Raw genomic sequence first — 25,906 nt, forward strand, 5'->3', positions numbered from 1 at the left:
TACATGCATGAACAATGCAAACTGACTGACTGATATGAACGTAAGAGTGCAAACATGCATACATAGTAACTGAGATCTTAATTATGTGATATCTAGATCTGGACACTAATACATGATCTACTGATATCTAGCATGACAAATACTAAAATTCTGATAATATAGATGACTGTGACTGACAGTCCTGAATCTAATGGAACTATCTGTGTTCCATTCTATAACTGAATTGACTGTATCTGACAGTTTCGATATACTAAAATCTGAAAACTATCTGAGCTCTTTTACTGAGACTGGGACTGAAACTGTGGAAGGTATTTGTTTGATCGACATACCCCAACAACGCATATAGCTAAGTTGGGGTCCAATCTCTGCCCCGACTGGAAGGGTGTCAATACCGCGCCACTGGTAAGGACAGTTATGAGTGACCCTTAGCTGGCAGGTACTCAAAATGAGAATGGTAGGAACTCTAAACTGACAGCTTAAGCCACCTCATCAACCCTAATCTGACAGGTTATGATGTCTCAACCTACGCTGGCTACGTAGTTCTAAAACACAAGGATGATTACTAAGAATCACACCCTAAACTGGCAGATGAGTTCCCATCCTTAGGTTCACTCGGTACTAACTTCTACTCCTATCTTAAGAAACTAAACGTGATTTAACTGATGGTACATGGACTGAGTAACTGACTTACGTTGACTGACGGATTAGTTCTACTATTTGAGAATTAACTGAGATCATGAGATTTTTGAGGTTTCCTGAGTCATATGTCCGACTGAGTTCTATAGATCATGGCTTGAATGAGATTATCATGATAACATGACATGACTCTAGGTACACATCTATATCTTTCGGGTACAAGTACCCCCAGGACTCAATAGAAGGAAACAGACACACATGACTGACTTGATCGTAAGAGTGGAGTCCACAATTTACCATATCATTAGTAGAGGATTTCACACTAAACATAGTTCTAAACATCTTATACATGGAAGGGAAATTCATACAACATGTATATACTTGCATAGCTTCAATATCATGGTCAATCCATATCACAACAATAACGCATATTACTTACATGGAATTCATGGAAAATCGTAAAGCATAGAGCATGGACTTGTCATTTAAGCACTATTAAATCATGGGACATGAATTCTATTATCTAGGCATATTATCAAACACTTTGTATGCATTATTTTAGCTTAAGTATGTTCATGAATTTCACCATATTAAGCCACATAAGGATCATGGGTTTCAACTAACAAACACATATACTTCATGAAATCACCTTTAAATATCATCTTGAAACTTAAACAACAATCATCAATATGTACATGCTCATATCACAACAAGACAATCACAAAATAATAGTCAAAACATGGTTCTTGAGCTCTATGAACGAAATGGATCCATAGATGAACACTACGCATACCTGACTGAAGGTTCTTGATGTTTTTGAACTTGAAGGATTTGAAATCCTTTGATTTTTTAAGAAGGTTGGGTCTTGTTCTTGGAGATTAAATTTATAGAGAAACCCTAGTTTTTGTTTTTGAAATAATAATAAGCAAAATGGCTGAATTCAGACTCATCTGGGTATATATAGGTGAGTGGTAAGTGACCAAAATACCCTTGTTAAAATGGCCTGGAAGTAAACTGAACATGGCGTGTGACGACCTGACTGACGGTCCATCAGGAACTTGATGGTCCATCATTTTGACCGTCATATGTGGAGCGAAATTGGGTTTACTGGATAAGAGTTGACGGCCTGGATGATGGTCCGTCAAAAATCTGACGGTCTGTCAACTCGTCTATTAATCCTTATCCAGAACATGGCCCTACTGCCTTGGCTGTGACGGTCAAAGTGGTGGTCCGTCACTTGTTTGGCGAAACATCACACCTGGGCGTTTCGGTCAGTTCTGAGGAAAAAATCCATAACTTCCTTATTTGGTGTCGGATTTAGACAAAATTAGTCTCGTTAGAAAGCTAACTCAATTTCTCACATGATAGAAAGTAGAAATCTCAAAATACCACGGGTACAAAAAAAATAGATTTGTATTTCAAAGCAAGTACTAGCATCCTGGAGATGATTTTTAGCTAGGAATACGCACGGGTATTAATCCTGGCATCATCCTCAGCTGAATAAGAGGTATAAACTGGTAAGAAATGAGCTGATTTAGTCATCTTATCTACAATAACCCAAATAGAATAATGCTGGCGATAAGTACAGGGCAAACCCATTACAAAATTCATGTTCACCTCCTCCCACTTCAAGTGGGAATACTGAAATCCTGCATAGACCCACTAGCCTTGTTATGTTTGATCTTAACCTGTTGACATGTTGAGAACTTAGCTACAAACTCTACAATGTCTCTTTTCATCCCACTTCACCAATAGACTTCCCGCAAGTCACGGTACATCTTGGTGGCCCCTGGGTGAATCGAGTAGCATGCTCCATGCGCTTCAACAAGAATCCACTGTCTCACACCATCCACACATGGTACACATAGTCTACCCTGGTAACGCAACACACTATCTCCCCCTTGGGAGAAAATCTCTACTTTTTTATCTCTGACTGACTCTTTTAGTTTAACTAAACTGGGATCCTTGTCCTGCTTTTCTTTTACATCAGAAACCAGAGATGATTGCAAACTATTCTGAACCCATACGCTGCCCTCTGCTGAATCGACTAAGCGGACACTTAGTCGGGAAAGCTGAAGAATTTCCTAAACTAACTTCTTCTTACCATCCTCCACGTGGGCAAAAATACCCATGGACATCCTGTTGAGAGCATCAGCCACTACATTGGCCTTGCTCAGATGATACAGAACACTCATGTCATAGTCTTTCAACAACTCTAACCAACTTCTCTGAAGCAAATTCAAATCTTTCTGAGAGAACACATACTACAAGCTTTTGTGATTTGTGAACACATCAACATGTACTCCATATAAGTAATGCCTTCAAATCTTTAAGGCAAACACTACAACTGCTAACTCAAGATCATGAGTAGGATAGTTCTTTTCATGGGGCTTAAGTTGTCTAGGGGCATAGGATATAACGTTACCTCTCGGCATCAAAACATACCTCAGACCAACTCTAGAAGTATCAAAATAAACCACAAACTTGTCTGAACCATTTGGTAAAGTCAAAACTAGGGTTGTAGTGAGTCGAGTAATCAACTCCTGAAAACTCTTCTCACAAAAATTTGACCACTGGAACTTGACTTTATTCTGAGTCAATCTGGACATGGGGGATACAATAGACGAAAACCCTTCCACAAATCAGTGGTAATAACCAACCAAACCCAAGAAACTCCTGATATCTGACGGAGAGATGGGTTTGGGCTAGTTTCTCACTGCTTCGATCTTTTAAGGGTCAACTCTAATGCCATCACTGAAAATGATATGACCGAGGAAAGCTATTGAACTTATCCAAAATTCATATTTACTGAATTTGTAATGCTATTTTGAGATGATCTACATGATTATGTTCACTGCTGTAGTAGACAAAAATGTCATCAATAAAGACTATGACTAACATGCCCAAGTACTTCTTGAACATACGGTTCATCAAGTTCATAAAATATGTTGGGGCATTGGTAAGACCAAATGACATGACTAGGAATTGGAAGTGACTATACCGAGTTCTAAAAGTTATTTTCAGAATATCACATTCTCTGACTCTGAGTTGATGATAGTCTGATCTGAGGTCTATCTTAGAAAATAGTTGGCACCCTGAAGTTGTTCAAATAAGTCATCGATTCTGGGAAGTAGATACTTGTTCTTGATCGTGACTTTGTTCAACTAATGGTAGTCTATACACATTGTGAGAGAACCGTCTTACTTACGTACGAATAGAACTGGTGCACCCCAAGGGGATACGCTAGGTCTGATGAATCCCCTATCTAGGAAATCCTTCAACTGTTCTTTTAACTCTTTGAGTTCTTCTATAACTATTTTGTATGGCAGGATAGAGATAGCCTGAGTATTAGGAAGAAGGTCTATTCCAAAGTCAATTTTCCTCTCGGGATGAACTCCGAGCAGATCTTTGAGAAACACATGTGGAAATTCACCTGCTACTAGAACTGACTCAAGAATAGGAGTCTCGAAACTAAAATCCTTAACTCAAACAAGATGGTAGACACATCCCTTGGATATCATCTTCCTCGCTCTAAGGTAGGAAATAAGCTAACCCCTAAGTGTTGAAGTTCTGCCCCTCCATTCAAGGACAATTTTATTCAAAAACTAAAAATAGACAATTCTATTTCTGCAGTCAACTGAAGCATAGCATGAGTGGAGTCAATCCATGCCGAGAATGACATCAAAATCCATCATCTCTAGCTTTACAAAGTATGTTGATGTAACTTTTTGAGATACCATAATTGGACAGTTCTTGTATACCCATCGGGTTATGATAGATTTACCCACTTGGGTAGCGACTAAGAAGGGCTCTACTAGGATTTTGGGACAGACTCCAAAATGAACATCTATATAAGAAGTTACAAAGTACAGAGAAGCTCTTGAATCTAGCAAATTATAAACATGTAAATGATAAATTTGTAATGCACCAGTGACCACATTAGGAGAACTTTCCTGATCCTATCGGGACTGAAGTGCATAAGTCTATTTGGGCATTACCCACTAATGGCATTGAAAGCAGAGCCCTGCTAATTCGGGCGACCAAACTGAGCTGAAGGATGATTGTACTGATCCTGAGAGCCTGACTGAGGAAAATCTCTGATTCTATGGCCTGGTGTGACACATCCAAAACAAACATCACTATCAGCCCTGCAGACACCCTGATGGTTTTTACCATATTTCTGACAAAGAGGATTTGTTCGGGCATTACTAACACTACCCTGAGATTTAGAGCCTGGCTCTCTATCTTTGTTGCTATCTATGAATTTTGGCACTGAGCACTGGCAGAGAACAGAGTTGGACTTGAAGATTTTGGGAAAAATTGAGAATGATTTCCACCCTCTGAATTAGGCTGAGTGATGTTAAAGCTACATGTTCTAGCTCTCTTATTCTCCTTCTCCTTATTGTTAACCTCCTCTATCTGCTAAGCATAGACCATGAGCCTGGATATGTCCATCTCATTAATCTATATTGCGGTCCTATACTCCTTGACCACACTGTTAGACATACCTAACACAAACTTACTCATCTTAGATCTGCTATCTGCTACTACATGAGAGGCATATTTGGCTAACTAAATAAATTTGAGAGAATACTCTTTCACTATTATGTTGCCCTATTTCGGATTAATAAACTTCAAAATCCTAGCTTCTCTCAACTCCAATGGGAAGAACTTATCAAGGAAAGCAGTAGCAAACTCTTCCCATTCTACGAGCCCTGCATCTGCGCCCCTATCTGTCTTTCACTGTTTAAACCATGTATTAGCCACATCTTGCAATTAGCATGTAGCTAACTTAGCACTCTCACTGGAATTCACTCCCATTATATCAGTGACTTTCTGTACCATGTCAAGGAATTTCGGCGAGTCCTCCTCAGGCTTAGACCTTATAAATGATGGAGGATTTATTTGGGTGATGTCCCAAATTCTAGCTATAGCAGTACTGGCCACTATGTTGGCCTGATCAAAAGCTTGGCATTTATTCTGGGCTACCACAGAATAAGCTAGAGTGGTGAAAATTGCTCTGAATTCTGCGTGGGAGATATACTCATCTAGGGGATCTGCCTGAACGGACGGAGGTGTTAGCTTATTTCCAGTTCTTCTTTTGTTGGTTCTTTTAGGAGGCATACTCTGTTAATGAAAGGTGAAAAACTGGATTAGATTGAGAGTTTAACTTTAGCTCATGCTCACCCGCTCGACATAAATATTGAAAAAAGGGAAATTTTTCCTAAAAATGCCTCTAGCCACTTATCCATAAGTGTGGCGCGCTACACACCCATGCACAAGACTCTACTAGACGTAGCTTTCAGACTCTCTAGGACTCTGTTGAACCTTAAGCTCTGATACCAAGTTTGTAACACCCCGAGTCTACACCCCGAATGCCACACAGTGCTTACAACCCCGAAGGACCACAAGCTAATCTATGACTAGTACCTATTGTAAGAACTGAATAATAATACTAAAATAATGTAGAAGTTAGACTGAAATGCTATAAGGTTTGTAATATAAATACTATTAAATATAATATCTGATAATAATACCTGAAACTGAATACTGTCTGAACTATTTTAGTCTGAAAAGCCTCTTACTGAACTGTCTGAATGTGGAGTTGATGGTACAAGTCCCTAACTAACTCTGGCTACTAAAATACTGAAGCTACTAAAAATACTAAATAAAAGCATATCCTCGATAGATGAGGACTCACTACTAAGACTGTTGCTGCTATTTGAATTTGTCTAAGCGCGGTCGGGAACGTAAGCGTCTGGACCTATGATATGAGATATTATAGCATAGATAGAAAGTATGTATCAGTATGTGGAATGTACTAGTACGCTAGATGAGGTAAGTTTGAATGCAAGGGTTTATATGCATAAACAGTAACTGACTGAATAATATGAAGTATTGAATGACAGCACATGGAAAACTGAAAATACTGTAAATACTAAGTATGTAATATTGTACATATATATATATATACTGTATTTGAGATTACTACTGAAACTGAGTCTGAATTTTGATTACTTAGTTACTGATAACTAAGTAACTGATTACTGAGGTTACTAATAACTATATTACTAATAACTGGGTGACTATTTCTGACAGTCTTGATTCTGTAGAACTGAACAGAGTTCTATACTGAACTGGGTGACTTTTTCTGACAGTTCTGATTTTGTAGAACTGAACTAAGTTCTATACTGAGTCGAATACTAAAACTGAAACTGTGGGAGGTAATCATCTAACCGACATGCCCCTCTCTGAATAGATTGGAGTCCAACATATAACCCCAGTTAGAAGAGTATCAGTACCGCTCCACGGGTAAAGACAAGCTGAAGAGTCAACCTCATATGGCAGGTTCCTTGAATGGACTGGTGGTACCCTCAACTGGCAGGTAAAATACCTTATCAACCCTCAACTGGTAGGTTAATATCTCAACCTACACTGTTTATATAGTTCTGGAATCCAAGCACTGCTACTAGAGATCACACCCTCTACAGGCAGGTGAGCCCCGATCCTTGGGCTCACTCGGTGCTAAATCCTATTTTCAACTGAAGACACTAATTATTATATTAAGCTGAACTAGACTGATACTGAGTTTCACTAAGTTCTGTAACTGACTGAGTACTACTGTTCGTGATATTACTGAGACTATTCTGTAACTACTATAGCTCTAGGTAAATAACTAGATTTTTTGGGTATTAAATACCCCCAAGACTCAAAAGTATGGGAAGTAAAGTATGGCATGATCTTGAAAAGTGTAACAATAGATACTTGTTAACAATATATTCACCAAGGCATTTTGTTAAACACTTGAGATACGTGAACTTGTACATGAATGGGACCACATGATGACATGTCATGATTTCACAATCCAATTCACATAGGCATTCTATCAAATACTTGTGGAGCATGGTTGTTTCACATAATAATAGTCCACGCATGAACATCATGGATACAATAATCAATTGTAATTTCAAGAGTTTAACATAAAAATCATATAATTCACCATACATGCTATTTTAATTTCATGAAAACTTGTAGTAAATCATAGATTGAAGCCCAAATAATATCATGAACATGAATACAATCAAATTCAACATGGAATTCATAAAAATAATCAACTTGTAGTTTTAAAAAAGATTCTTTAACTCCAAGGGTAGAAGGAAACCCTTGGATAAACACCTAACATACCTTGGTAATCAAATTCGTGAAGATTGATGGTGTGTTCTTGAAGATTAGATTTGAAATTGGATGCTCTAGGGTTTGTTCTTGAGGAATTTCAGAGAGAATAAGTGATGTTTTCCCTTAGGATAGTTTAATTTCATGTTTTAGGGTTGAATAAAGGTGGGAAAAATGACCCAAATACTCCTCTAGATGCGGGTTTTTAATTACTAAAATCGTGCCCAGCGATGCGGAGACCGACGTGTCGCGTCAATGGTATCAATGCTATGGCCGATGCAACGCATCAATATCACATCGGCTCACTGGAATTTTGCACTGAATGCTGGGAAAAATATCTGTCGATGCGATGTATTTACATCGCGTTGACCCACTATTTTGGTCACCCAAACACGTTTCAAACGAGGCTCAAAAAATCCAAAACTCACCCGAAGTGACCTATGGACACACTTGATCATGATTCAATCCAAGGATCAACATTTTAAGGTCATAAGAGTTGCAAAATAAGATCGCCAAATTATGAAGCCTAAAACAATGATTCTAAGTATAAACACTTCGCTGAAATTTGTAAGTCTGGGACCTCTTTTCATGCTCTAAAGGAGTGAGTTAAGCTAGGATTTTATGGGGTCTTACAAGTTTATTTTTAGATCGTTCATGGAAAGTAAGGTCTTGAGTTTGAAGGGTAGCGAATTGATTTTGTCATTCGAGATAGATTATGGTTTAACTCTTTAGACTAGACTGGTAGTAAATGATGGTACAAAATGCATGCTAAAGGTGAGAACTAATCATGAAAAATAGCTATCTATGTGTTGTACCCATATGAGGTCCTATATGTGATGTAATTACTGAAATTCAGATATTATATGATATGTGTGACCGTGTGGGGTCCTATATGATATTGATAGCCTTAAATATATGCGAATAATTATATTGTGTTGTTGAAATGCCTGATGTGGTACCATTGATGTCTTGTTATATATTCATACTTGTGGCATATGAAACATGTGAAAATTTATAGATGGTAAAATTAATGAGTGGATATTGGCTCACGTAGTTGTGAAAATTCACGTGGTTGTGAAAATACCTCATGTGGTTGGTTGTGAAAATACACATTATGATGGGTCATGAACATTGCATTATCATCCTCATGACACCATACACATAATTTCACTTGCTTATTGTATGTTTTGTATTTAATTGTTGTTGTTGTTTGTCATACTTGATTTATATCGTATGTCCTCTGAAAATATTGAAAATATTGGAATTTTGAAAATACTGCGATCATTGAATTTTATAACCCTTCTCGAGGAATGCCCCAGGGAGAATATATTGATATATGAATTGATATGTGTTAAAGAACCCCTCATGGGTCCCATGTCAGGAGGCTTGCCTCCGTGGATGTATGCGAAGATTGTGCGACGATTTCAAAGATTGTGCAATGACTTCGTGCTTCATCATCATTATTATCATCATCATATACATTGCACTTATTGTATTGTGTTTGTATTGCATATTGACTTGTTCTTTATCTATTTGTTCTAGTCTTGACTTGTAAATGTCCAATTGTTCTATCTTAATTCCTTCATTTGTACTTGATTATACATGTTCCTCTTTTCTTTATTTGTATGTGATATTGAGTATATTTGTATCTCTATCTGATATGTTGTTGTATTACATGTGGATAGTATAGAACTGTTAGTGCAAGCGATATGGGCTACCGTTGTGGGACATTTTCTAATTATAGGTGACGTACCCTTAGTGTATATTTTGTATGTTTTATTTACTACTTTTCTTGGTCGGCCTATGATACCTACTAAGTATAAGTGGACCGTACTCACGTCTACTGCATCCTTTCGGTGCAGGTCCTAGTTCGAGTGCATCTCAGATTGGTTGATTTGGAGGGCTTTCAGATTACTCAAGGTTGTGGTTGGACATTCATGTGTCCGGAGTTCACCTCTATTTTTCTATAGTAGTTATGTCTTTACTTGTATTCGGAGACAGATGTTGGCCCTGTGTGGATATTTCTGATGTATTTGACTCATGGTTTGTATTAGTAGTTCTTACACTATTGACACCTAGTTATGGGAATGTATGGTATTTGGATATGTTCCTTCCACATTGTTATAATTACTTACGTGGTTCGACTTCGTCCTAGAAGCCCTACCTTGGAGGCATTTCTGTCTATTTTTCTTTACGTATCAGCTTGGATGATAGGCTTACTCGTCAAGATTCGCCGCGACAAGTGCCATCATAACCCTCGAATTTTAGATCGTGACACATTATCAGTGTCCATCATTATATTATTTTCACTTTTTATACTATTATCATTTTATAGCAATGTTACTCAAAGATTTATTGATAACATTTGATTATAATGATACTAATTCTAATTGATTTTACTACATTCACACTTTCGCTTCGAGTAATATTTTCATATTTAGTTGAGTAAATACATAATTATCCCCCTGATCTTGTCCGAGTTTTGCAAAAAGACACCTAAACTTTAATTTTGACCTATTACCCCATGATTCTTCTTTATTTCATTGAAAATACACCATTTTTCACTGAATCTCAGTCACAATAAAGAGAGTGAATGCACGCACCAATCAGGTGTTGTCACGTGTCAAATATTTTTAATTTCATATTTTATATATTTTTTTAATAAATTTTTTTATTTTTATTTAATTTATCAACCCCCTCTCCCCCACACCACCCCACCCCACCCCGCATCCAACAGCTCCTCCCTCCCCCATGCATTCAAGTCCAACAGCTCCCCCCTTCCCCCCTCTCCCTCCCCCGTCTCCAGTTTTCTCCATTAAAATGGAGCTTAAAGCTCCTATAGAATCTCCATTTTAATGGAGCTTTAAGCTCCATTTTTATGTATGAACCCACCCCCATCCCATCCAAGACCTCCCTCCCCCATTTTCGTCCAGTTTCCTCCATTAAAATGGAGCTTAAAGCTCCATTAAATGGGAGATTGTACATCAGATTTTCTTTTTAAAATTATGGTTATGATGATGTTGTTGTTGTTGCTTTAATTGATTTTATTTTTGTTGTAATTGATGTTGTTGTTGTTGTAATTGATGTTGTTGTTGAGTTATGGTGATGATGAAGAAGTTGGGGAAGAAGACAATGGTGGATGAGAGGTGTTGCGGGGGTAGGTGGGTGGGTGGGGGTTAAGAAATAATTTTAAAAAATAAATAAATATTAATTAAAAAAATATAAATTATATATTAAATTATTTGCACGTGGCAGCTTCTAATTAGTCAAAAAAATTAATTTTTGTCTTTTCACGTGCTTGTGGCGCGTGTATACATGTAGAGGGTCAAAATGGTGTATTTGCAACGAAATAAAGAAGATTAGTGGGGTAATAGGTCGAAGCTAAAGTTTTTAGGTGTCTTTTTAAAAATTTCGGACAAGATCAGTGGTGTAATTATGTATTTACTCTATTTAATTTAAAATATTAGCTACTAAATATATACATACATACATACATACATACACATACATACATACATATATATACACATACATACCTATTCAAAACCGTCACTTTAATTAAAAAAACTCTTCGATCTCGAGATCCTTCGGGCGAAAAATGGGTGTGACATCTCTGGCGACTCTGCTAGGGAATTAGAAGAATTCGAGCATTTTATATTCGAGCATTTTATATTGACTTATACTTGCTTTAATTATTGTTGATATTGTGTTTGTTGGCCTTATGTGCTACTTGTTGCTTATTTACTGCTTTGATATTGATTGAACTATACTATACACTGTCTTCTCTTGCGCACCCCCTCTGAGTCTCTGAAATAGGATAGAAGGAATGCAGCGTATGCATCCTATTTTCCTTTTGAGATAGTCGGAGTGTCAAGGCACCTGGTGAAGGATTATAGTCAGACATGTTAGGCGGAGTTCAGATCGACAACGAAGGCGGTGTTGCCCTGCTACCGACCAAGTTGTCCCTCCCCGGCTCGAGTGTCCGCTCGGGTAAGTCAGTCTAGACACCTATCCCTATTAGGCTTAAACTTAGAAGAACTGGAAACTCAAAATTTGGTTATTCCTATTAGGTGCCTCTTTATTTGCATCATATGCATTTGACTTAGCGGGACTCGGCACAGGGGTCAGGTTTATGTAGGACAGGTGACTTACTGTATAAAGACCAACATGTTCATCCTACGTGCTCTTTGACATTGTTTGGAAAGCTATTTGTTTGTTGACCAACTTTAGGCAACTTTAAAATTCAAGAGATTAAATTATCCTCAAATTTAGTGAATCATTTTTCAAAGAAAATTTTTTATTTTTTTAAAATAGAGAAATTTTTTTTAAATATACAGCAATATAGTTTTACAGTCTTCATGAACTACAAGGGTCTGATTCTCACTATTTAGCTGGATACGTAGAAGCCCTTTTTGGGGTACGACCCTATCTTTAAAAAAAATTATTATTATTCATAGATTTATTGAGGAATAATTTGAAAATATGATTACTTTCATAATTATTTTTCTAATTCTCAAGTCTAATTTTTATATATATCTTAATAACCCTGAATCTTTAGGGATCATAAGGCTAAGTTTTTACAAAATAAAATATATATAAATCTTAACAGCCTTGAACCTTTAGGGGTCATGAGGCTGAATTTTGTACGACATATATTTCAAGCACTATGCGCACCTGATTTTCATCCTAACGAGATACGTAGGCAGTCCTTCATGGATTCGGTGGTCTTAAAAAGAAAATTTTGAACTCTGACACATTAATTTTCTCCAAAATCAAAATAGTATTAAGGTGGTTGGTTTGTGGCTAAGTTTGGCTTCTCATCCATGCAACAGAGGTTCAAAGAAATGAGAAAGATGACCCGTAAAGAGGATGTAGGGTATAACAGTGAGGAAGAGTAGAATCAGTTAATTTCGCAAGAATTAGCATCAATAGAAGAAAATAAGTTGTTGAAACAACAAATAGCGGAGATGTATCGAGCTTGGTTGAATGGACAAGCCCCGCCTTCCTCAATCCCTGGACTTTCAAATATGAATGATCCAAATCCCGCTCAAGATCAAACTGGCGATCCATTTTACCCACCTGGATTCAGCCCTTATGCTAATATATCTGGCGTTGTTGGTACGTTCACCATGCACCCACCAAATTCATTTGTCATAAATAACCTATTTTCACTCTTGTAGCACCAGCTACTGCGGGTCCTCAATCGACAGTACAGAAGAATATGGGTGAACCAAGTCATGGTCAATTGTATCCTCCTAAAATGACTTTCAAACCCCCAAATCCATATTATCATGCTCATCAACATGATTCTCCTATTGTGATTGAGAAAATTATTAACAGTGAAGAACAGGAAGAGATGACCAGGAAAGTGAGAAGCTTGGAGCAGAGTATGAGAAATATGCAAGGATTGGGAGAGCCAAAAAGTGTTTCATACAAAGATTTGTGTATGTTTCCTGATGTCCATTTGTCGCTAGGATTCAAAATGCCAAAATTTGACAAATACGAAGGTCATGGTGATCCTGTGGATCATTTGAAGAAGTTCTGCAATCAATTAAGGAGAGTAGGGGGGAAAGAAGAACTATTAATGTCTTGCTTTGGAGAAAGCCTGGCGGGGATAGCTTATGAAAGGTTAATTGACCAAGATATTTCTCGTTGGCACGTTTGGGATGACATGGCTCGAGATTTTGTTCAACAATTTCAATATAATATTGAGATAGTGCCAGATCACACCACACTTGCCAACATGAGAAAAAAGACAACTGAAAGTTTCCAAGAATATGCTGTCAGATGGAGAGAGCAGGCTGCAAGAGTCCAACCATCGATAAAGGAGTCTGAAATGATTGATATCTTTTTACAAACACAAAAACCTGATTATTTTCAGCATTTTCTGTAAACTATTGGAAGCACATTTATGGAGGTTATTAAAGTTGGAGAGATGGTAGAGTGCAGAATTAAGTTCAGAAAGATTATCAGCAAGACCTCTTCGAAAGCAACAACATAGACAATTCAAAGTAGTTCAGGAAGCTTTGGTGAAAATAAAAGAAAAGAGGATGTAGCAACTATTATGCCAGGTCCACGACAAAAGTGGAGAGGTGGACGCCACTCTTACGCACAATCTCAATCCCAGATTTATGTTCAAGACCCATATAATCATCCATGATACTATTTTCCTCCAATAAATCTATTATATTCCACTCCATCTCCTCAATATTCTATCCATAATACACAACCATATGCTCGGGCCCCTTCTTATCCGCAATGGCGTGTACCAAATCCTCAGGATCGTCTTCCAATTCCACAAACATACCCAAGCCCCTCCAGAATCGATTTTCACTCTAAGCTAAACAATGAAAAGAGGCAGAAGCTAAGGGGTAGTTTCACACCAATTGGAGAATCATATATCAGTTTATTCTAGAAATTAAGAAAAGGAGATATGATCACTCATCTTTATGGGTATACCCCTGACCCACAATCAAGAAACTTTGACCCTAATGTATGATGTGTATATCATTCTAATGTTCAGGGTCATAACACTGAAGATTGTCATGCCTTGGAAAGAGAAATAGAAAGAATGATTCAAGATAAATTGATTATAGTGCAGGACATTGACAGTGAAAGTTCTAGTCATGCTGATGTGCGAACTAACATGTCAAGCTCAACAATTGTAAAGGCACTCCTTCCCTTCCTAGAAAGGATTTGTAGAAGTTTATTTGGTTTTTCTTTCTATTATTTGAATTATTTCAAGATTATAGTTCGGAGTCTATCTTGTCTTGTTTATTTGCCATTTGTGTTGAAACTCAATCATCTTTTATTTTAACAAAAAGCAGTGTCCCTTTTATTTATTTATTATATTTTATTTTTACTTTATTTTAATTATTTGTCTTTCTTTTATTTACATAGTTCTTTTATGTGGACTATAGTGATATGATATGCATATTAAATTTTCACCGGATCTTAAAATCTAATCTAATCCTGAAACACTTGAACAAGAAGATAGAGTTGAAAGGGAAAATCATGTAAGAAAATAAGTAAAGTGTTGAGATGTTTGTTGATTGAGTTAAAGCCTCACTTGAAAGGATTGAAGCAATGGCTTTGTGAATCAAAAATGACCTGGTCATCAATGAGAAGGTCAATCTCAAGAACTTTAAATGGAAGCGATCAGAGGATATATAGTCTCCACTGTCAGGAAAAGTAAAAGAAAGTTACCTTTAAAAACGCATGAGTCCTCTAATGGGAGAAATATATAAGATAATTTGACCTTTATGTTTGACAAATGCATAAGAAATAGCGACACAAGTGCTTAGTCACGGTCAATGTTGAAAAGATGTGTATGAACCTCATGTTCCACTCCCAGATTGCATGTTATGTATTTGCATTTTTAAGGATTGAAGTGATGAAGGCATTTTGTTCTACTATTCGAAAAATATATCAACCTTTGCTTACCCCTTTTGAGCTTTTATCTTTCTTCATACCCCTCTTTTGGAATCAAATTAAAAAAAAAAAGAATTGAAAAAAAAGAAAAAAAATCATTCAAAAATCCAAAATCAAGCAAAAGAAATTATCCTGAACTATGTTTGACCTGATCTTGTTATGACAAGATACGTAGGCAGCCCTACTATGGGGTTCGGTCCAACCAAAAGAAAAATCAAGTTACCCATAATGAAATGAAACTGGGGCAAAGTTTATTTTCTTTAAAAAAGTCGATTCCAAAAGTTGTATGTTTCACCCAATATTATGTAAATTTTTTAGCCTCATGCCTCCCTTTCTTTCTAATCTTTTCCAAAAGCCAAGTTATAATCAAAGAAAGACCTTCAGATCGATCTTTGAGAATGTCAAGGCTAAACATGTTATAGGTGCATGATGTTTTGTATGTTGGGTATTATTTTTCAAAAAAAATGAATAATGAAAAAGAAATGAATGAGTAAAAATGAGAGTGTCTTTTTGGTGAAAACCCTTTTGGGCACCATAAAGCAATCGTGAGATGAGAAAGAAATGAAATGAGATAGATATTGGTAAAAACCCATTAAAGTCCCACTAGCCAAAGGAGGATTGTGATCTAGAGGGAGCATATTCAAGATACCTATCTATATAGAGAGAAGTTCCCATATCAGGAAGTAAACTCATCAGTAAGAACTCTACTTTTAGGGCTTCCTTGGAATGAACAGATATTGATCCAGACGTTGTTTTCATAGGCAATTTTCAAAATCAATAAGTAGGCAAGAGTTGTAATGATTAGTGTGAGTAGATCAGGTTGTTTAATTCAAAATGCATGTCATAATTGCTGGAATCGGCTATCACACCCAAATAAGTTTTCTTCTTTCGTTTAAAAAAAAGATGCCTATTGTTTTTCCCTTTTATTTTTCTATTTTTGATTTTTTTTTATATCTTGGTCATCAAATAAAAATTATTGTCATTTTTCTCACGTCTTTGAGTCAAGTCCGTGTCATAACAAGTGAGAAAAGATTTTAAAACTGGCTACTAGCTTCTTCAATTGCACAAAGCAGGACAAAAAACCAACACATGAAAGAGACATGATTGTGAGCCGAAATAAGGCATGCAGAAAGTCTTATCAACAGACGAGTTTGGAAACTCATGGAAATACCAAGGTTTAAAGGGTCTATTTGAGAAGCATGGCAAAGCAAAGTTACTGTGTTTGTTTCAGAGTCACTTCTAATAATCTGAGTTTGGGTCAACAATGTAGCAAGTAGGTGATAGATGCTAATAGTTGGAAGCAAGGTTAAATATGACGAGAGCAAGAGTGATTGCCACAGAAGCTAAAGCCACAAACCTACCACCATGTTTTTGAACTCACAAGTTTTCTTTGATGAAATAGGAAACATGTTACGTTCAAATTAAGGACTTCAAAGCATAAATATCAAGGGCTGCAAAGCCTCATTTCCACAAATGCAGGAACCAATATTGCTGGACAGGTTTGATAATTAAATAATGGTAAAAATTCAACCCTTAGGAGACACACTTCCTAATCAGGATAATTCAAGTCTCATTTGTTAGGTGATGCACTTCCTAACTTGAACCATCACTCCTACAAGACGTACCTTTTAGTCGGTCATCCCCCTTGATTCCTATAAGACGTACCTTTTAGTCGAGTCATCCACTTGATTCCTATTAGACGTACCTTTTAGTTGAGTCATTCTCTTGACTCTTATAAGACGTACCTTTTAGTCAAGTCATGTCCCTTGATTTCTATAAGACGTACCTTTTAGTCGAGTCATTCCACTTGATTCCTATAAGACATACCTTTTAGTCGAGTCATCCCCCTTGATTCCTATAAAACATACCTTTTAGTTGAGTCATTCCCTTTGATTCCTATAAGACGTACCTTTTAGTCGAGTCATTCCCTTGATTCCTATAAGACGTACCTTTTAGTCAAGTCATGTCCCTTGATTCCTATAAGACGTACCTTTTAGCCGAGTCATCCCCTTGATTCCTATAAGACGTACCTTTTAGTCGAGTCATCTCCTTGATTCCTATAAGACGTATCTTTTAGTCGAGTCATCCCCCTGATTTCTAGAAGATGTACCTTTTAGTCGAGTCCTACCCCTTGATTCCTATAAGACGTACCTTTTAGTTGAGTCATTCCCCTGATTCTTATAAGACGTACCTTTTAGTTGAGTTATTCCCTTCATTCCTATAAGACTTACCTTTTAGTTGAGTCATTCCACTTGATTCTTATAAGATGTACCTTTTAGTCGAGTCATCCCCCTTGATTCCCATAAGACGTACCTTTTAGTCGAGTCATTCCCCTTGATTCCTATAAGACGTACCTTGTAGTCGAGTCAATCTCCTTGATTCCTATAAGATGTATCTTTTAGTCAAGTCATTCCCCTTGATTCACCTTCTTTACTGTAATTTAAAAAAAAAAAAAAGTTGTGATTTAATGACACTCACACAATTTTTTTAGTGCAAACTGGGGCAAAATTTTGTTTGGATTGATTGGATTTTACTTTCTGCTCAGGACCCTCCTGAAGAATGGGAATTTATTTAATGTCCAGGACCCTCCTGAAGAGTGGGATGTTATTTTTCTGTTTCACCTTTTATTTTGAGTTAAGGAACATATTTGAAAAATCTGAAAAAAGAAAGTCCAGGAACCTGCCTGAAGAACAAGGAGAAGAACTTGTAAGTCCAGGAGCCCGCCTAAAGAACTCGGTGAAGAAATTGTAAGGCCAGGAGCCCGCCTGAAGAACAGGGTAAAGAAATTGTAAGTCCAGGAGCCCGCCTGAAGAACAGGGTGAAGAAAAACAAAGAAGTATAGGAGCCCGCCTGAAGAACAGGGTGAAGAAATTGTAAGTCCAGGAGCCTGCCTAAAGAACAGGGTGAAGAAAAAAAGGTTTGGGCGCCTCCTGAAGAACAGGATGAAGAAATTATAAGTCTAGGAGCCCGCATAAAGAAAAGGTGAAGGAGTAACAAGTCAGGAGCCCACCTGAAAACAGGGTGAAGAAGCAGCAAGTCAGGATCCCGCTTGAAGAATAGAGCGAACATTATCAGTTGCAAGTTCAGGAGCCCGCCTGAAGAATAGGGTGAAGATTTTCAAGTCCAAGCCTGAAGAAAAATCTGAAGAATAAATCAATTGTCAAGTTTCCTTCTAACACCAAAAGCCAACGAAGAGGAACATTTCGTGTATCAAGTTCAACTCAGAATAATGACTCTCTCACCATTTGAGAAGTCATGGAGATTCAAGTCAAGATTCTAGAAAGTTGTATAGATATGATCTTTTACTTGTATTTTCTTTTTCTATTTTTGTTTGAATATAAAAAGCAGAAGTCGTTAACTGGAAACTCGATGGAATCTCACTCAACTTTTATCTCTTTCAATCACATTTTTACCCCATGTGAACTACATGTGACCTGATTTCCTTAAAATCCAGAATATGTAGGCGGTCCAAAACCAGGACTCGGTCACATCTTTTATTTTATTTTGTTTTATTTTATCTTCACTTTTAGAATAATCTGAGGGTCAAAAATCATTTCTTTGTCTACTTCTTTGTGTGAAACTCTTCGAGATTTCAAATAAAGAGGAGCAAAATGTAAACACGCGATTTTTTATCCTCCTCGAATTTTAATTTATTTTTTTATATTAAATATTTATATTTGGTCCGATATTGTTTTAATTTTTATTTTATTTTGAATAAATTCTTAGTTAAAAAATAAATAACTAAACGAAGTTAATTTTAGGATATTTTATTTTTATTCCAATTTTAAAAAAAATAATATAAAAATAAAAAAATATTTTTCTTTTTAAATAAATAAGTTAGTAGTTTTAGTATTATCTTAATTATATTTATTTTTGACTATTTTTAAACTTTTTAAATATAAAAATGAATTAGTTATTATTATTATTATTTTATTTATTATTTTTATTTGTTATTATTATTTTCTAAAAAAGAAAAAAAATATTTTTCAAATTTGAAGATGATTCTATCCTATGTGAACAAAAACTGTTCCCCCAAGAACCCTACTATTTAAAGACTCTTCTCTCCAGAAAAAAAAAATCAACATACAATCTACACTACCAGATACTGCATCAGACCAAAAAATTAGAGTCAACACCAAAGAGAGTGAAAAATCAGAGAGCAAAAATCAGAGAAAAGAAAACATCAGAAACAAAGAGAGAAAAAGAAAAAGCATTGAAATCGAATTTCAGATTTCCGTTCGAGTTTTGGTGACAGCATTCTTGCTTCCAAATTCGTTTTTAATTTATTAGGTTCATATCAAATTTGTACTCTTTATCTTTAAGTATTGTTGTGAATCAAAGTATGATCAAAAATTATTTAAAAGATTCCGTTATTATTTGTTTTTGTAAATTTTATTATATATGTGATTTTTTTTTAATTTTGGTTACATGTTTAAATATTTTATTTCTTGTTTCTCTTCCGAATTTGAAAGCTGTATATAAATTTAGTGTACATAAAATACTAAACATGATTCAACTATGTTTGAATTAAGTAAACATTGTTAATTACTCTTTAGTGAAATGAATGTTTGTTGTTTCCTTTTGCTGTTGGACGTAAAAATGCAGAATATTGAATATTCAAATCTACCATGAACGAAACTTCTGGGCATTATCATTTTTTTTTTTTCTTTTGCATTAATTTGTCTTTTTGTATGTATCCTTTTGTGCAAAGAATTTACACACACATTTCACGGGGATAGAAAATCAGAGAATTTAGTAAAGGAGTGAGGGAGATCGGATATGATTTCTTGTTTTTCTCCTCAGTTTTTCGTTTCTTTGTGTTAGAATAAAATTTTGAAAATTTGAGTTAATCATAATTTACAATTTTAAGTTATATTAAATTAGAAAAATAAATTTGATAAATCATACTTGAAATTAGCATAATATGGTTATAATATGGTTAGTTATGTATTTGTATTATTTTATTATTTTCTTTTTGTTTTGTCTCATTATTATTAACAAAGTTTAATAATTTATTATTTAAATTAAATGACAATTTTGAATGAATTTTTATTTTTATTTATTCGTTGTCATTAATAAAGTTTAATAATTTTATTATTAATTAATCGCTGTAAATAAGTTTGCTTAAGATTTTTGTTCAGATTAATTATTTTAAATAGATAAAACCGTTACGATTTTATATATGACAAATCAAAGATTTTTAACGTTAGGTGAATTTTCTGGCGATTAAAATATCCATCTCAATTAAGAATGCGGCATACGCATCTCTCTAAGACAATTAAAAATTCAAGGATATAATAATTTTCCTTGATAAATATTTTTCTAAAACTAACTTTCATAGATTTAATATAAAATATAATCAAAATAGTTTTATTCAAGATAAGACAATAAAAGCGATCGTGCTAGAACCACGGGACTCGAGGGGTGCCTCACACCTTTCCCTCGGTCAACAGAATTCCTTACCCGATCTTCTGTTTTCGTAGACCATAGTAAAAAGTCATTTCCTTTTAACTAGGGATTCAAAAAGGTAATTTGGAACACCAAAACTCAATTCCAAGTGGCGACTCTGTAAAATAAAATAATCTCTATTCAAAACCGTCACTTTAATTGAAAAAATCCTTCGACCTCGAGACTCATCCGGCAAAAAAGGGGTGTGACACATACATACATACATACATACATACATACATACATACATACATACATACATACATACATACATATATATATATATATATATATATATATGTCCTCCCAACCTTTACCCCAAATTCCAACTATACACTTATACTTTGTGGGGTCCTATGACCCCCCCTAAACTATTTAAAAGTAAAATTATTACACCCCCGAAAGCTGACATGGCAAGAGAGTGTGTTTCATTCTCTTTTAAGAGAGTGAGAACGAAAATATATATTAAAAATTTATTTTAATATTTTTTTTACATAAATATATATAATTTTAATTATTTTTTACTTTATTCATTTTCTTTCTTCTTCTTCTTCAAGAACTCAACAATGGCATCCAATCCAAGACTAATTTATCATCTTCCTCATCTCCTCCGATATAAATCACAGTAAACAGCCAAACCACACCAACTACCATTTCATCCAAACTAACAATCACCTCCCTAAAAACTCCATTCCTCGGAACACTAAGATTATTCAAACTTACATACTCATTAACCGAATTACCATACCAAGACTCATCATTCTCATGAAATGAAACATAAATTTTCAACAATGCTCTATACACATTTTGTGGAATCTTGAAATCTTTTGACTTTACATCAGTTGAATTTTCAATCTCAAATCATAAACCATCATTCAAATCCACATTTCTTGAAATTAAAACAATCAAATCAGTAACATAATCAAAATCAATACCAAATTTTTTCACAGTCATAAATTCAACATCAATTTTCATCGTTGATAAATTAAAAAAGAAGGAAAAAAAAACAAGATTGAAAAATGACATTTCTAGTTTGCATTATATCAAACATTTGTTGAGCGTAATCTAACATCTCATTTCTTACATACCCAGAAATCATACAATTCCTACATTCTTATGGGGCATATCATCAAACAATTTACATGCTTCCTCAACATCACCTTTCTTGAAAAATTTAGTAATTCTTGAGTTTCAATTGAACAACGAATTTGTAATTGAACTTACATAACAAATATAGAAATAAGAATTTTCGTCTCTGGAGCAAATGTGTGAAGCCCACTTGAGTTATTTATATATTATACTTAACAAAGGTTTTTTTTTTCTTCTAAACTTTGGGTTTAATAGTCAACTTTGAATTTAATATTTAACAAAAGATCTCACAAGAGTTTGAGATTGAAGAAATTCAGATGAAGAGAAAGGGAAAAAAAAAAGAACAAAAGAATGGAGAAAATAATATTGTGGAAGAACATGAATAAAAGTAAATGAAAAAAAGTAATAAAATGAAAAAGAAAATGAAAAAAGTGATAAAAACACGTGTAAAAATATTGTTAGTGCGTGTGCATTACACCATATTCCAAATGACTGGTTGTCAATTTTTAGGAGAGGGGAGGTAATAATTTCATTTTAAAATAGTTCATGGGGGTAATAATTCCGCTTTAAAATAATTCAGGAAAATCATAAAATTTTCGTAAAATATAAGTATGTAGTTGAAATTTGAGGCAAAAATTAAGAGGTATTTGACCATTTTCTCTATATATATCACTATTACTCTATAATATTATACAATGGAATTATAATCCTAAAGACATCCATAAGTAGAGATTATTCCTACAGTACTTTGGCTAGGTCCTAGAGTCCTAGTCTGGGTCAGTTACTTTTGTCACTAATATATTATTATATTTTCTGCTTTATTTTTCATATACCTTGTACTGCTTATTATGGACAACATATATAATTGTAATAATTTCTTAAAGCAACCTAATATTATAAAAATTCTTTTGGATGGAAGTTAAACCCTTTAGGGTCGTTTGGTTTGAAACCAAGTTATGTTGAAATTAGGTATGTTGTGATAAGTTATGCTGGAATTAGTTATGATGGAATTATTTCTTAATGTGTGTTTGACTTGTTATATTCAAAATAATTATCCATTGTATAATTTCTAAGAATGATTGTTTGTTTATCAAAATATATATAGAGAGAGATTCTTTGCAAAATTTAATTATTCTTCTTAAAATAAATTTTTTATCTTATTTAGCTTAAATATTTTTGTGTGTGCTTTTTTATGATTGTGCATGGATTTTATTGTTTATGTCATTTTATTTAAGTACATGTAATATTGTAAAACATTATAATAATCATTATTTTAATTGATACGTAATATATAAATTTTCAAGTAACTAACAGACTATTTAATTAAAAATACATTACTTAGCCTTCAACTCAACTAATTTATTTTTAGTTAGCAACATACAATCTTTCTAAAAATTTGACTACAAAACTTGTCTTCAAAGTTTCTAATGTAGCATTCAGCACTTTCAGAAGCAATACTAATACTAAAATTTCAATTACCTATTATATCATCATCGACATTATCATTATATCGTACATTCTCATTAATACTAGTGGAGTCTAACATTTTAAGAGAAATCAAAATATAAATAAATATAAATATTAGTCAAATAAATTCACAGTATATACATAAATAAATTATATTTATAAAGTTTAATATTTTTATAAAAAAATATGTTATCAAAAATAACGAGTAGCAAAATTTGTGAATGTTATTATAAATGGCAATAAAAGTTATGTGAATATACATGAATGTAAAAGTGATGTATAAAAAGGATTTATAAGAGGGCTACTTTTGTTATTTCACACATTTTATTTCGGATAAATTATTCTGAGATTACTATTCCACCCACATGTGGGGATAACTTATCCCAATGTTAATTATTAATTCTGGGATAAATTATCCCACACTTTATAACCACACAAAAGATTAAGGGACACTAAAAACTTATTTTAGAATTATATTTTACTATACCTCACACCAAATGACCCCTTAATTTGTTACTCCAGTGAAAACACTGACAACAAATCTCTTCGGGGAAACTCAACAATCTTTCTTATACAACTAAATAAATGGAGCATTCTAGTTTTAAAGGAAAAAAACAATTGAATAATTATGATGTCAAAATTGAAATGCGATTGTCCCTGTGAATTCAGATTATGTTGCTCGGATTCTTCAAAAGTATTATCAAAAACGTGTCGAATTCTTCAAAAATAATGTATTTTAAAAGATCAAATACAGATGTGATAAATTTTGAAAACTCAAGCGACTAACAAACTGGATAAAAACTTATTAACTCCGATGTATCTATATATATTGGTTTATACCATTTTGCCATGGCGACCAAGTCAAAAATAGGGATTGAATCGAACATGTACACATCAAAAAGGTAAGAAGAAAAGTTTTGTATACTAGATCAAGGATGGACATGGTATGATAAATACGATTATCATATCGAAATCGGAAATTTTAATCCATACCACCTGATATTTGGTATGTATTTTATTTTATTTTTTGATATTCAATTTTAATAAAAGAAATATTGACTGAATATCATATGTAAGTATGTTATATATACAATTCGTTATATATTGATTATGATATTAATAAATATATAAATTAATATATTACAAGATTAATTGTTACTTAGACGGATGTTGAAATTTTGACTACTCTTTCTTTTGAGTTAAATACTTTTTTTTGTGTATAATTAATTGACTAAAGGAATTGCTGTACTTTCTTTTGAATATTTGTGTATGTATAAGATGTTAGTATGACATGACAAGTGGAGATATTTTTAAACAAATCAAAGTCATGCCCTCTATTATAAAAGTATATATTAGTCGAATTAATAAACTATGATTATTCATAATCAAGTTACCGTGCCGCAAAATTAATATCAATATCGAATTAATTTAGTATAAAGTACTCCTATATTATAGTACTCCCTCCATTTTAAAATAAGTGAATTGTTGGGTTATTTATTGGTGTTTTAAAATAAGTGAATCATTAAATTTTTTTTTAAATTTACCCTTATGATTTGACAACCAATTAACTTTTTAAAAGGTATTACAAGATTAATTTTTTATTTTTTAGGGATAAAAATGAAAAATTATTAAATTTATATCTGTAATATTTTTTTTAATTTATGTGTCAAAATTCAATAATTTATTTATCATGAAACAGAGGGAGTAACGTATTTAATACTGCAAAATGTTCCCCTACACCAAATTCTGAAAGCACTGTAGTGTATAGTGTGTAGTGGTCTGTTAAAAAGTAAAATCGTGAAGGAGAAGCTAGGAATCTTCTACTGTTATGTTGTTTGGAATTTTTTGGTAGGACCAAGGTGAGGACTACGGAGCCTTACCAACATATCCAAACATTTCATAAAGCAACTCTATATATATAGGTGCCCTTTTAAATATAGCATTTATCTTGAGTCGAATTTAGTTGCGGTAAGATTTCTATATATAATAACGCTGTTTACCGAGATGGAGTTAAAAAAACTTATTAAGAGGGTTCAAAATTTAAAAAAAAAAAAAAACTAATGGGGCTCAATATTTACTATATATATATATATAGTCAAATATAAATAATATATATAATTTTTTTATGAATGAACTCCCACCCAAAGGTTGGCTTCGCCCCTGATTGCTTGTCCCAATTTATTTTACTACTGTACATGTTATAGTGAAATATTATTATAAAAAATCTATAATACAGTAGTATAACATAAAACATGATTTGTAGTGAAATTTGTTATTAGATGAGTTGTTATATATAGAGATTTTACTGTACCTTTTTTAAAAAAGGGATTAAGTTGAGTCGGTTTGTTTTTAATTGGACTTGTATTTATTAAATTAAAAATAAAAAAGAGTCAAAATGTAGGATAAAAATCATCACTCGAAAGATTGATATAATTCCTATTTACGTATTGAAACGATAAGAGATGAACAAGGAATCATGATAATGGACTTGTCAGTTTTCATGAATTATAGATCCAATAATGTATATAATGGCAGGTATACGGTTCGTTTGATAGTTGATTAGAGTTGCGCATATATTAGTAATGAAGAAATTAATTATCACAATATTTATTATTTTATGTAATTATTATAAGTTATAAATGAATTTGTGTTATTCATGTAT

Source organism: Capsicum annuum, chromosome 9 (assembly GCF_002878395.1).
Source record: "Capsicum annuum cultivar UCD-10X-F1 chromosome 9, UCD10Xv1.1, whole genome shotgun sequence".
Lineage (NCBI taxonomy): Eukaryota > Viridiplantae > Streptophyta > Magnoliopsida > Solanales > Solanaceae > Capsicum > Capsicum annuum.